Source organism: Bombus huntii, unplaced genomic scaffold (genome assembly GCF_024542735.1).
Source record: "Bombus huntii isolate Logan2020A unplaced genomic scaffold, iyBomHunt1.1 ctg00000327.1, whole genome shotgun sequence".
Classification (NCBI taxonomy): domain Eukaryota; kingdom Metazoa; phylum Arthropoda; class Insecta; order Hymenoptera; family Apidae; genus Bombus; species Bombus huntii.
The window spans coordinates 1-10,000 of NW_026099517.1; the positions used below are offsets into that span (position 1 = coordinate 1).

At 46.7% G+C, this 10,000-nt stretch overlaps 1 long non-coding RNA gene and 2 other non-coding genes across 3 annotated transcripts in view; 1 reads left to right on the top strand and 2 right to left on the bottom strand.

The window, feature by feature from the left end:
- Window positions 1–1,702: 1,702 nt before the first annotated feature.
- LOC126878008 (5.8S ribosomal RNA) lies at window positions 1,703–1,857 on the bottom strand. The gene has a single exon (XR_007695520.1). It is a non-coding gene; the product is annotated as a 5.8S ribosomal RNA (ribosomal RNA).
- A 939-nt stretch (window positions 1,858–2,796) lies between these two features.
- Window positions 2,797–10,000, top strand: part of LOC126878006 (uncharacterized) — a 17,591-nt gene continuing 10,387 nt past the window's right edge. Inside the window, exons 1-2 of the long non-coding RNA XR_007695518.1 lie at window positions 2,797–3,400; window positions 3,775–3,873. This is a non-coding gene — a long non-coding RNA (uncharacterized LOC126878006). The remainder of the gene's footprint in view (window positions 3,401–3,774; window positions 3,874–10,000) is intronic.
- LOC126878011 (small subunit ribosomal RNA) lies at window positions 5,243–7,168 on the bottom strand. Its single transcript, XR_007695522.1, has one exon. It is a non-coding gene; the product is annotated as a small subunit ribosomal RNA (ribosomal RNA).

The following is a 10,000-nucleotide window of genomic DNA, read 5'->3' on the forward strand; positions in this document are numbered from 1 at the left end:
AAGTGCCAAACTTCGTTCGTCGTATCATGTTCGAGCTAAGACTCACGCAAGACATCCGTGTAACGATCGTCCGGTTTTTAACGTCCGTCCTCTTTTTCTCCTACAGCCGTTTCTCTTCTCTCGACGATTCCAGCGGTTCCCGGTACGGGAACTCACGCAAGTGAAAAAGGAGCGAGACGTACCGTCGGGTGGGTGTGTGTGTTCGGGGACTGGACGACCGGCGCGACGTTAGGATGCGCGGTCCAGCGATAGACGACGAAGAGGCATGGGATGACCAACACTCTCTTTTCTCTATTCTCGAAGCGTCGAATTGCCATAAAAAAAAAATCACACGCGCGCACGACATAGTCGTACGCGCGTGTATACCTCGTCTCTCTCAAAGTTTTTTTCTCGAGCCTCGCCAAAGGGGATCGTCTTCTTCCTCGTCTACGATCTCTCCGACGACGACGACCGTACGAACAACTTCGTAACGGACTCACATGCGCATCTTCCTCGGGTACAGAAACGCTGCGGAAAACACCTCGAGCTTGTAGTTACAGCAGCACCCGTGTATAGCCGATCTTAGACACACGCTAGTTCGCACACGCGTTACATATATAATATGTAAGATTTCCGACGAACGTGGCTTTTCGGGAGCCAGGCGCGCGGGCAGAGAGATACACGACGACGGGGAAAATTCGTCCCGATACGAGTACGTGTACTCTCCGATCTCCGCGCGACGCTGGGGATCATACCTCCCTAAGTCGTCAGAGCGCTCGAAGAAATCTCGCGTGTGCGTTCCCGGATCTACGGCTGATACTTTCGGGGCTTGTAAAAAAGCACAGAGCGTGTAAAACGCAACGACGACCCATCGATGCGACGGTCCTCGTTGTTGTCAGTCGCTTTCGCGAAGAGACGGAGTGGGCATTCGATCCCTGGGGCTGTACGAGAGTCTTAAGAAAAGACGGTAGATTATGGCAAAGTTTCGCACGCCATCGAGTTTAGGTTTTTTTTTTGGTTCTCTCTTCTCTCCTCTCTCGACCGAGTTCCCATATTTGCTTTCTCTCTCAGTCTCGCCAAATATAATATTCTTTTAAGACGACGTCGGGGGCGCGGACCTTCGTGCGTCGAACACCGGCAAACGTAGCATATATCGCCTGATATGAAAAAAAAATCGGTCACGAGGAGAACACTACGAGTATATACGTTCGATAACCGATACACGAAGCGGTGCATAAGCGGGCGGTCGCCCTCGTAAGGACGACTCACGACGCCGCGAGCACTCACGCAGGTCCGTGACCGGTTCTCTCCGCTCTTATTCGTATCCCTTCGTATACCTTCGTCCGACTCTGAAACGTTCTCTTATAATTTTTAAGAAGAACGACGGCGGGTTGTCAAGGCAAGAAGGGACAGAGAGAGACAGAGGTAGAGTTTCGTAGTCTCCCGTGAACACGATAGATTATATATCGAGCATGCGTACGACTTGCACGGTCTCTGCACGACCGCGACGAACGCCGACGAGCGTCCAACAATCGCTCGTACGTCGCGTATGTTCTCTCCGTCCGCTCTTATTCGTATCCTCGTTCTTGTACCTTCGTCCGACTCTGAAACGTTCTCTTATATAAAGAAGAACGACGGCGGGTTGTTAAGGCAAGAAGGGACAGAGAGAGACAGATACGGAGAGTAACGATACGCAACGCAAGCAGTCTTAGGTTTACGTGAGCAACCCTCAGCCAGGCGTGGTCCAGGAATTGTATCCGTGGACCGCAATGTGCGTTCGAAATGTCGATGTTCATGTGTCCTGCAGTTCACACGTTGACGCGCAATTAGCTGCGTTCTTCATCGACCCACGAGCCAAGTGATCCACCGTTCAGGGTAATCTTTTATAAATTTACAACAGTTCAATACTCAAATGTACTCTTCTCGGTTCTAGCGAAGCCGAGTTCCGTCACGTTCGACCAACGGGAATCGAACGCGCAGAAGTCGCCATAGGATTGACGACACAAAAACGTTCGAAAAAAAAAGAAAACGACGAACGCGCGAAGATACGCGCGTTCGCCGGCCGGGCGTAAAGTACATTATGATATATAACAACCATCGAGATCGAAGCTCCGTTCGTCAGGAAACGACGGGGATATATACACCCGATTCTGAATCCTCTGTACAGCACACGATCTCGCGAACGAGTAAGCACGGTGGCTAGCCCATGTTATATATGTGTTTGATTCTACTCTCTCGTCCAATTATTCAAGAAACAGCGCGCGTGCATCTCTCCATCGTTCGGGTGATAGTAAAGATTCGATGGGATTCGCGCGGCCGTCCGCCTCGAGCGGTCTTTCGTCCCAATATCCAGAAGCAGAGTTTGAAAAACTCTAGCGACGGCACGGGTGTCCGACTCACGACATCGAGGTTTCGAAGCCGGCGATCCCCTCCGAACGGATGGCGACCACGCGACCGACTGAAAGCATGAAAAATCGACGAAAGATAGAACACATCTCCGTTCGGGTGGTGTTTTTTCTTTAAAAAAAAAAAAAAAAACAAAAATTCGATGGGACTCGCAGCCATCGTCCTCGCGCGGTCTTTCGTCCCGATATCCAGAAGCAGAGTTTGAAAAACTCTAGCGACGGCACGGGTGTCCGACTCACGACAACGAGGATAGACAGCCGGTCCCCTCCGAACGGGTTATGCGATGATAAACTCGATGAAACTTTAGTCTCGTTCAGGTAGTGTGTGTCTTGTAAATCAAAAATTCGATGGGACACGCATCCATCGTCCTCGCGCGGTCTTTCGTCCCAACATCCAGAAGCAGAGTTTGAAAAACTCTAGCGACGGCACGGGTGTCCGACTCACGACAACGAGGATAGACAGCCGGTCCCCTCTGAACGGTATATTATATATGAGATGATAGACGACAAACTGGATGAAACTTTAAGTCTCGTTCAGGTAGTGTGTAAATCAAAAATTCGATGGGACTCGCATCCGTCGTCCTCGCGCGGTCTTTCGTCCCGATATCCAGAAGCAGAGTTTGAAAAACTCTAGCGACGGCACGGGTGTCCGACTCACGACAACGAGGAAAGACAGCCGGTCCCCTCTGAACGGTATATTATATGAAACTTTAAGTCTCGTTCAGGTAGTGTGTAAGTCAAAAATTCGATGGGACTCGCATCCGTCGTCCTCGCGCGGTCTTTCGTCCCGATATCCAGAAGCAGAGTTTGAAAAACTCTAGCGACGGCACGGGTGTCCGACTCACGACAACGAGGATAGACAGCCGGTCCCCTCTGAACGGTATATTATATATGCGATGATAGACGACAAACTGGATGAAACTTTAAGTCTCGTTCAGGTAGTGTAAATAAAAAATTCGATGGGACTCGCATCCGTCGTCCTCGCGCGGTCTTTCGTCCCGATATCCAGAAGCAGAGTTTGAAAAACTCTAGCGACGGCACGGGTGTCCGACTCACGACAACGAGGAAAGACAGCCGGTCCCCTCTGAACGGTATATTATATGAAACTTTAAGTCTCGTTCAGGTAGTGTGTAAGTCAAAAATTCGATGGGACTCGCATCCGTCGTCCCTCGCGCGGTCTTTCGTCCCGATATCCAGAAGCAGAGTTGAAAACTCTAGCGACGGCACGGGTGTCCGACTCACGACAACGAGGATAGACAGCCGGTCCCCTCTGAACGGTATATAATATGAAACTTTAAGTCTCGTTCAGGTAGTGTGTAAGTCAAAAATTCGATGGGACTCGCATCCGTCGTCCTCGCGCGGTCTTTCGTCCCGATATCCAGAAGCAGAGTTTTGAAAAACTCTAGCGACGGCACGGGTGTCCGACTCACGACAACGAGGATAGACAGCCGGTCCCCTCTGAACGGTATATAATATACATTATGCGACGGTAGACGATCAACTAGACGAAACTTTAGTCTCGTTCAGGTGGTGTAAAAAAAATTCGATGGGATACGCACGCACGGCTGTCGTCGTCCTCGAGCGGTCTTTCGTCCCAATATCCAGAAGCAGAGTTTGAAAAACTCTAGCGACGGCACGGGTGTCCGACTCACGACATCGAGGCTTCGAAGCCGGCGGCGTTCCCCTCTGAACGAACTTCGGCTAGACTAGTTACGAATCGTTGCTACACATCGTCTTCATCGTCGTCGTCGTCGACATCGACATCATCATCATATCATCATCATCATCATCATCATCATCATCGGTCATCGTCGCATAGCGGGCCAACATCCACGCGATGCGTCTTCGTTCTAGGTTACCCGATCCACGAGTATGTTACACGTGGTTTCGTTATTTCGAACGAAACGACATACGAAGAGCACACGCCCTTTGGGTAGGAAGCACGTTTCGAGAACGACGAGAGTTTCGATGAAAGAGACGAGAGAAGTCGACGCAGAAGGTATCCATGGATCTTCGAAGAGAACCTTCGAAGATGTATATCGGTATCCTTTCGCTCTGCGCGACTCGCTACAAGTTCTTTCGCTCTCGTCGACTCGTTCTAGACGCCTTCGTTCGATCCCAAAGAGGAGTCTTCGATATGTCCCGTTGCTAGGAGGAGAACAAACGCAACACAGACCACGAAACATAGAGAGAATAGGCGAGCATGATCACTCCGACACGAGGCACTTTAGAGATTTTCTTATTAGTTTGCATGGACTTTTATATTTCGTTTGTTACGGTTTCCACGATGCAAATACGAAATACGAGATCGTGACGGCGGGTCTTTCTGTGTACGGCCTCTCGCAGGCGCCACGACTGCATTTCTCTTTACACCTGGTTTCCATCGTAATTTTTTCGTTTGATATCGAGCCTTAACTTTTGTTGGCTCTTTCGAAGCTAGAGTTCCCTTTTATTAGAATTTCATATATATATATATTATATGTTATATGTTTTATTCGGAGACGGCGGGTCTTTCTGTTACGACCTCACGCAGGCGCCTCGAATAAGTTTCATTCGCATTTCGTTTTTATACTTGTATATATATATCTCTTCATCCCGATGATCGAGAGAGAGTGCCACCTTCTCTTCGTATAATTCCGTAGCTGGAGGGTCGTCCTCCTCCTTAAGAATATTTCTATTCGTGCCAACGGAGGTTGCCAAGCTCCCTGGCGTTTTCGTTTGTTAAAGTATATAGCTTGTTAATACGTCGTATATACTTTCGTCGATACAGGAGGAGTACGGCTCCTTACCGACCATTGTGATATATATTTCATAGTTTTTATATGTGTTCAAGTCAAATTCTTTTGGTATCGTATCGTTAATGATCCTTCCGCAGGTTCACCTACGGAAACCTTGTTACGACTTTTACTTCCTCTAAATGATCAAGTTTGGTCATCTTCCCGGTAACATCGGCAATGCTTATCACATTGGCCGCGCACCAGTCCGAAGACCTCACTAAATCATTCAATCGTAGTAGCGACGGGCGGTGTGTACAAAGGGCAGGGACGTAATCAACGCGAGCTTATGACTCGCGCTTACTGGGAATTCCTCGTTCATGGGGAATAATTGCAAGCCCCAATCCCTAGCACGAAGGAGGTTCAGCGGGTTACCCGGGCCTTTCGGCCAGGGAAAACACGCTGATTCCTTCAGTGTAGCGCGCGTGCGGCCCAGAACATCTAAGGGCATCACAGACCTGTTATTGCTCAATCTCGTGCGGCTAGAAGCCGCCTGTTCCTCTAAGAAGATTTGTTTGTACGTTGGTAGTAAAAACCCACCGACCGAAGCCGGGGGCCTTCGAGATACCATAAGTTACGTCTATTTAGCAGGCTAGAGTCTCGTTCGTTATCGGAATTAACCAGACAAATCGCTCCACCAACTAAGAACGGCCATGCACCACCACCCACCGAATCAAGAAAGAGCTATCAATCTGTCAATCCTTCCGGTGTCCGGGGCCTGGGTGAGGTTTCCCGTGTTGAGTCAAATTAAGCCGCAGGCTCCACTCCTGGTGGTGCCCTTCCGTCAATTCCTTTAAGTTTCAGCTTTGCAACCATACTTCCCCCGGAACCCAAAAGCTTTGGTTTCCCGGAAGCTGCCCGCCGAGTCATCGGAGGAACTTCGGCGGATCGCTGGCTGGCATCGTTTATGGTTAGAACTAGGGCGGTATCTGATCGCCTTCGAACCTCTAACTTTCGTTCTTGATTAATGAAAACATTTTTGGCAAATGCTTTCGCTTCTGTCCGTCTTGCGACGATCCAAGAATTTCACCTCTAACGTCGCAATACGAATGCCCCCATCTGTCCCTATTAATCATTACCTCGGGGCTCCGAAAACCAACAAAATAGAACCGAGGTCCTATTCCATTATTCCATGCACACAGTATTCAGGCGAAGGTAGCCTGCTTTAAGCACTCTAATTTGTTCAAAGTAAACGTATCGGCCCACCTCGACACTCAGTGAAGAGCACCGCGATGGGATATTAGTTGGACCGCCCGCGAGGAGCTAAGCCCACCGATAGGACGTACCACATAATGCCAGTTAAACACCGCGAGCGGTGAACCGACACTGTGACACACAGATTCAACTACGAGCTTTTTAACCGCAACAACTTTAATATACGCTATTGGAGCTGGAATTACCGCGGCTGCTGGCACCAGACTTGCCTCCAATTGGTCCTCGTTAAAGGATTTAAAGTGTACTCATTCCGATTACGGGGCCTCGGATGAGTCCCGTATCGTTATTTTTCGTCACTACCTCCCCCGTGCCGGGAGTGGGTAATTTGCGCGCCTGCTGCCTTCCTTGGATGTGGTAGCTGTTTCTCAGGCTCCCTCTCCGGAATCGAACCCTGATTCCCCGTTACCCGTTACAACCATGGTAGGCGCAGAACCTACCATCGACAGTTGATAAGGCAGACATTTGAAAGATGCGTCGCCGGTGCTAGATGACCATGCGATCAGCACAAAGGTTATTCAGAGTCACCAAAAACAAACGATGGACGGACAGACGAGCCATCCGCCACCGATTGGTTTTGATCTAATAAAAGCATTCCTACCATCTCTGGTCGGAATCTGTTTGCATGTATTAGCTCTAGAATTACCACAGTTATCCAAGTAAATGTAGGTATGATCTAAGAAACCATAACTGATTTAATGAGCCATTCGCGGTTTCACCTTAATGCGGCATGTACTGAGACATGCATGGCTTAATCTTTGAGACAAGCATATGACTACTGGCAGGATCAACCAGGGATCTTATTCGTATAACAATTCTTATAAATTTCGTTTAAGTTCTCTTCGTGTCGTAGGTGGGACGTAAGCACCGTACGACGAGACTTTCGTTCTTAAGATAGATATATCTATAAAATATATCTCCTAGCGACGTTCGAGATACACCCATAGTTCAGTAATAATCTTCGAACGCCGCTCGCAGCCACTTTGTAATTCTCAACTCCACCTCCTCTCTTCTCTCTCTCTCTTTCTCATAGTCTTATATAAAATGTTTAGAATCGTACTTCTAAAGGAACATTTCCATAATGCTGTCTTCGTGTAAAAAGACTTATTAGAATATCTTAGCGGTAAAGCACGTATACGCACCTCACGCTGAACGAACAAGCGCGTATCCCAGTGCGTCGCGCTGGACATACCGTAAGAATATTCTTTCAATCGGTAGAACATTTTCGGCAGAAGACATACTACGCAAAGATAGTACGCTCCTACCGCCTCATCGGATACTTCTGCGAAAGCAGAAGTTTTTATAGAAAGCAGACGGTTATACTCTTTTGAATGAATCGATGCTCAGTTAGTACAAGCACACACGCATCTAACAATTTTTGTTAGAATACGTACACACAGGTCACCAGCTTCCCGACTCAGGGGAACCTTGCCACGATATTTGGTCATTACGTCCAGGACAGCGACCCGCGGCGCAGCAGTGTAGAGAAAAAACCAGAACGAGAACGGAGGAACAGTCGAGAAATAGCGTAAAATACACTAAGACTCGAGGAGCGGTGACTGAATTCTCAACCGAGGCCGTAGAATAGCCACGCGCTCAACGCTGTTCCGACCGAACCGTCCGGCTCGACGTCTCTCTTATAGATACGAAAGCGCCAGCCGGAAGGCCGGCGCCGGCCGGGCTAGCGCCGCGCGCTTACGGTGCAAAACCTCCGTAGCAACGTACCGTTCGGAAGGGACGCTGGAACTTAGTCTCGCGAACGCTCGATCACTACTATACAAAGCCAATATCCAACCATCGAAATACATTACCAGACGTTTTATTAACATAATAGAAATGCATTTTTACCAAAAAATTAATTTTTTTTTTCACCGAAAAATTGCATCAGTAAACATACTCTTTTATCGAATACGGACAAAAAATAAGTTTATAATCAATTACAATACGTTAAAATAAGTAGAAATATGCAAAAAAATATATACCTTGTAACGTTAATTAACGAAAAAATTAGAAAAATATCCAGTCGTGTCAGTTCGACGAACGCTAATTTTTTGAAAAAATCGATAAAAATGTTTAATCCGACGTATTTAATAGAGATAGAACGATTCCCGTAAAAAAATTTATACCTTGTAACGCTTTTTAACGAATAAACTCGAAAAAACTTTTTCGCCCTCGAATTTTTCTAAGTCCCAACGTACCGGCTCGGAATTTTTCTATGTTCCAACGACCGGTCGTGTCGGTCCAAACGTTTTTATATCCGTCTGCCGACGATATAAACGCTTAATCCCGACGTATTTTATCGAGTTATAACGATTTCTTGAAAAATATTCGTACGTTATAACGCTTTTTAACGAATTAATCGAAAAAGAGTGTTCGGTCCGAAAATTTTCTAAGTACGAACGACCGGCCGCATAGGTCCGTTTTTAAAAATCGTTCTCGGACGGAAATAAACCATTAATCCCGACGTATTTCGTCGAGTTACGTCGATTTATGCAAAAAAATTCATACCTTGTAACGCTTTTTAACGAATAAACTCGAAAAAACTTTTTCGCCCTCGGAATTTTTCTAAGTCCCAACGTACCGGCTCGGAATTTTTCTATGTTCCAACGACCGGTCGTGTCGGTCCAAACGTTTTTATATCCGTCTGCCGACGATATAAACGCTTAATCCCGACGTATTTTATCGAGTTATAACGATTTCTTGAAAAATATTCGTACGTTATAACGCTTTTTAACGAATTAATCGAAAAAGAGTGTTCGGTCCGAAAATTTTCTAAGTACGAACGACCGGCCGCATAGGTCCGTTTTTAAAAATCGTTCTCGGACGGAAATAAACCATTAATCCCGACGTATTTCGTCGAGTTACGTCGATTTATGCAAAAAAATTCATACCTTGTAACGCTTTTTAACGAATAAACTCGAAAAAACTTTTTCGCCCTCGGAATTTTTCTAAGTCCCAACGTACCGGCTCGGAATTTTTCTATGTTCCAACGACCGGTCGTGTCGGTCCAAACGTTTTTATATCCGTCTGCCGACGATATAAACGCTTAATCCCGACGTATTTTATCGAGTTATAACGATTTCTTGAAAAATATTCGTACGTTATAACGCTTTTTAACGAATTAATCGAAAAAGAGTGTTCGGTCCGAAAATTTTCCAAGTACGAACGACCGGCCGCATAGGTCCGTTTTTAAAAATCGTTCTCGGACGGAAATAAACCATTAATCCCGACGTATTTCGTCGAGTTACGTCGATTTATGCAAAAAAATTCATACCTTGTAACGCTTTTTAACGAATAAACTCGAAAAAACTTTTTCGCCCTCGGAATTTTTCTAAGTCCCAACGTACCGGCTCGGAATTTTTCTATGTTCCAACGACCGGTCGTGTCGGTCCAAACGTTTTTATATCCGTCTGCCGACGATATAAACGCTTAATCCCGACGTATTTTATCGAGTTATAACGATTTCTTGAAAAATATTCGTACGTTATAACACTTTTTAACGAGTTATTTGGAGGGGATCTTTCGGCCTTTTCGTAGCGGTGCGAAAAAATTCTAAGTTCCAACGTCCCAGTCACGTTGGTCCGGAGGATGAAATTTTTCAAAAAAATAAAGTGAAATCGCTACTTTCGA